The 4,427-nt window shown below is 44.9% G+C and overlaps 1 pseudogene across 1 annotated transcript; it reads left to right on the top strand.

The window, feature by feature from the left end:
- The first annotated feature begins 1,123 nt into the window (after positions 1–1,123).
- On the top strand, positions 1,124–3,341 carry LOC103267167 (annotated as a pseudogene). Its single transcript, XR_002482351.1, has one exon. The product of XR_002482351.1 is annotated as an RAF proto-oncogene serine/threonine-protein kinase pseudogene (transcript).
- Positions 3,342–4,427: the final 1,086 nt, after the last annotated feature.

Raw genomic sequence — 4,427 nt, 5'->3', positions numbered from 1 at the left:
ATTTAGTAGGCTCATGTTGAGTGGCATAATAATTATAAATATATTTAAAACTAATGGTTTTATGAGTTAAAGTCATTTACTCACCCTTTAGCTACCTTAACAATCTTATGAAGTAACTATAACATATTCATTTTACAAATGAAGAAGGCTCAGCATTGAAGTAATTTTCCCAGCTAGAAAAGTAGTGGAGCCCAGGTTAAAGCTCAGAACCCAGAGCAAAGATGCCTATAATCACTATGCTGCCTCCTAAAAATTGAAGGAGAAAAACAAAAACACAGGTATACATAGAAACCCAACCCCCCACACACACACCTTTTCTTTTAGATATCCCATGAGGTATCAAGTATTTATGCACTAAAACCTAGACAATAAAGCCTAAGGATTAAGATGATTACAAATTGAGTGGATTAACGACAACTACCTTATGCATGACCTGGGAATACATTACTCAACCATTCTGCCCTTTTTTTACACATCCATGAAATAGTAATAATAACAGTACCCTACAAATATGGTTAAGATTAAAGATTAACTGGCATAGTACATTTTAACTATACAAAATGTTGTCTGGCATATGGCAAATGCTAAAAACTGGTAACAATTATTATTAAATATTTGTGGATTGCTACTAACATGAAGAAGTTATTAAGTTTCTATAATTGTCATGAATAACTTGCACTAAAAATAATCTAGTGTTATAAGAGCTATAGAAAATAGAAACTAACAGAAACACTGAATAACATACTGTGTATGCTCTTTAATCCTTGAATTTAAGCCACTCATCAAAATCACAGCTTCCAAGGAACCATTCAGAAACCAATGCAATGTCCTGACCCATAAACATATTTTCTAAGTTCCATACAAAGTACCCAAATTGTCTTCATGCCATTCAGAGCTTCTAAATAAGGATGTCTAACAAGTCTAGATGGACCTCTTTCTAAAACTACTGGCAAAGTCCTGGTGACCGTGTAGTCTACTACTGAATAGACTTGGAGCTTTGTAAAAAAACTTTTCAAATTGCTATGGTTAAAATATAAAAATAAATTTACTTATTAAAAATATATTCTCGACGCAGAAGCGGAGAGCCGGGAGCACCGAGAGGAGGGCTCGCTTGCTGGGGCCGCCCGGGAGGCTCTACATCGCGGGCGCTGGGGCCGCCATCTTAGAGTAAGAGGAGAAGGCGTGAGGCGGGAAGGCTTTTCTTTCGCTCTCTGTGGGCCCCGGAAAAGGCAGCTGGCCGGGCTTTGGGGCATGTGCCCTGAGGTGCGGAGCGCGAGTATTATGATGCAGGGGTTGCCCGGGACTCCGTCCCCTGGGTTGGGGATGCACCGAATGTGACAGCCTCCCACTCCCTCACCCGCCCCTGGGAAGAGGAGCAGATGAGACGCAGCTGCCAGACAACAGGGCACTGGGGCGGCCCGGCTCTCTCAGATTTAAGTATTGTTTAAGCTGCATCAATGGAGCACATACTGGGGACTTGGAAGACGATCAGCAATGGGTTTGGATTCAAAGATGCGGTGTTTGATGGCTCCAGCTACATTTCCCCTACAATAGTTCAGCAATTTGGCTATCAGCACCGGGCGTCAGATAATGGCAAACTCACAGATTCTTCTAAGACAAGCAACACTATTCGTGTTTTCTTGCCGAACAAGCAAAGAACAGTGGTTAATGTGAGAAATGGAATGAGCTTTCATGACAGTGTTCAGACTTCATGAACACAAAGGTAAAAAAGCACGTTTAGATTGGAATACCGATGCTGCTTCTTTGATTGGAGAAGAACTTCAAGTAGATTTCCTGGATCATGTTCCCCTAACAACACACAATTTTGCTCGAAAGACGTTCCTGAAGCTTGCCTTCTGTGACATATGTCAGAAATTCCTGCTCAACGGATTTCGATGACAGACTGTGGCTACAAATTTCATGAGCACTGTAGCACCAAAGTACCTACTATGTGTGTGAACTGGAGTAATATCAGACAACTCTTATTGTTTCCAAATTCACTATTGGTGATAGTGGGGTCCCAAGCACTACTTCTTAGACAATGTGTCGTATGCAAGAGTCTGTTTCCCGGATACCTGTTAGTTCCCAGCACAGATATTCTACATCTCATGCCTTCACATTCAACACCTCCAGCCCCTCCTCTGAAGGTTCCCTCTCCCAGAAGCAGAGGTCTACGTCCACACCTAATGTCCACATGGTCAGCACCACCCTACTTGTGGACAGCAGGATGATTGAGGATATAATTCGAAGTCACAGCAAATCAGCCTCATCTTCTGCCCTGTCCAGCAGCCCCAACAATCTGAGCCCACTGGGTTGGTCACAGTCCAAAACCCCTATGCCAGCACAAAGAGAGCAGGCACCAGGATCCAGGACCCAGGAGAAAAATAAAATTAGGCCTCGTGGACAAAGAGATTCAAGCTATTACTGGGAAATAGAAGCTAGTGAAGTGATGCTCTCCACTCGGATTGGGTCAGGCTCCTTTGGGACTGTTTATAAGGGCAAGTGGCATGGAGATGTTGCTGTGACGATCCTAAAGGTTGTCGACCCAACCCCAGAGCAGTTCCAGGCCTTCAGGAATGAGGTGGCTGTCCTGCGCAAAACACGGCATGTGAACATTCTCCTCTTCATGGGGTACATGACAAAGGACAACCTGGCGATTGTGACCCAGTGGTGCGAGGGCAGCTGCCTCTACAAACACCTGCATGTCCAGGAGACCAAGTTTCAGATGTTCCAGTTAATTGACATTGCCCGGCAGATGACTTAGGGGATGGACTATTTGCATGCAAAGAATATCATTCACAGAGACATGAAGTCCAACAATATATTTCTCCATGAAGGCCTAACGGTAAAAATTGGAGATTTTGGTTTGGCAACCGTCAAGTCACGCTAGAGTGACTCTCAGCAGGTTGAACAGCCCACCAGATCCATCTTGTGGATGGCCCCAGAGGTGATCCGAATGCAGAATAACAACCCGTTCAGGTACAGTACGATGTCTACTATGGCATTGTACTGTACAAGCTGATGACGGGGGAACTCCCTTACTCCCACATCAATAACTGAGACCAGATCATCTTCATGGTGGGCCGAGGGTATGCCTCCCCAGATCTTAGTAAGCTATACAAGAACTGCCCCAAAGCAATGAAGAGGCTGGTAGCCGACTGTGTGAAGAAAGTGAAGGAAAAGAGTCTTTTCCCCCAGATCCTGTCTTCCATTGAGCTGTTCCAGCACTCCCTGCCAAAGATAACCGGAGCGTCTCTGAGCCATCCCTGCATCGGGTGGCCCACACTGAGGATATCAATGCTTGCACGCTGACCACGTCCCCAAGACTGCCTGTCTTTTAGTTGACTCCGCACCTGCACTCAGGCCATCAGGGGAGGAAGAGAAGTCAGCAGGCACCACTTTTCTACAGGGGCAGAATGCATGTTTTCAGAGAAGCTGCTAAGGACCTTCTAGACTGCTCACAGGGCCTTAACTTCACGTTGCCTTCTTTTCTACCCTTGGGCCTGGGAGAAGGAAGCCATTCATGATGCTGGTCAGTCCTGCTCCCTCCCCTCATCCCCCATGCACAGGGCCCTGCCTTCTCCAGAGGCACAATTGGATGCTGATGGTGATACAAAAGCTTGGGCCCCAGGTGCTGGCTGGGTGAGTATTTTTAGGGAAGGAAATGTAGCAGGCAGTCCAGCCCTGAAGTGGGACACGTGGGACTTTGGAAGTCAGCTTAGGGGGAATGCTTATTACAGGAGGGACTTTCCTTCAGTTAGTGGTGCAGCGCCAGACATTTGCACAGAATGCACCAAACAGCCCAGGACTGCCAAGACTCCGGCTGCCCAAAGGAGCCTGCTTTGGTACTGTGGAACTTTACTTAGGGGACGTGGCCTCTTTTCACAGCCTCTGAGGTGTCATTATATTGGGATAGTTTTCCAGCAAGGTGCTTGGCCTGCCCTCCCCGTCTTGGCCTTCTCGGGGAGCAGTCTTCCATCGTGCTGAATCTCATCTTCCAAGAGCTGCCCTCATGGGGCGGGGCCGCCGGACCAGCCTTGTTTCTAGGCACGTCATGTGTATGCAAGGAACCCAGGAACACAGGTTTTCTTGATGATTTGGGTTTTAATTTTGTTTTTATTGCACCTGACAAAATACAGTCATCTGATGGCTCCTCAATTGTTATTTTAATAAAATAAATTAAATTTAAAAATATAAATATATATTCTCTATGTGACCAATCTCTCCTTTCTTATAAAATTTTTTATAAAGACATTTATTCCTAAACAAGAAAACCCTCAATTATTGCTGCTGTTCTTTTGTTAAATGTATGTTCATCAGTTGACACTGGTTTTTAAATGAAAATTCAACAGCTCATCCTTTCCTAATTAATGAAACTATTTCCTATAAGGTCAGTGTTCGAAAAATGTACTGACAAGAATTGGAAC

The sequence above is a fragment of the Carlito syrichta genome, unplaced genomic scaffold (assembly GCF_000164805.1).
Source record: "Carlito syrichta isolate Samal-C Ts95f unplaced genomic scaffold, Tarsius_syrichta-2.0.1 Scaffold308013, whole genome shotgun sequence".
Classification (NCBI taxonomy): domain Eukaryota; kingdom Metazoa; phylum Chordata; class Mammalia; order Primates; family Tarsiidae; genus Carlito; species Carlito syrichta.
The sequence above is the reverse complement of the archived record's forward strand: the minus strand, read 5'-3'. Positions and strand labels throughout refer to the sequence as shown.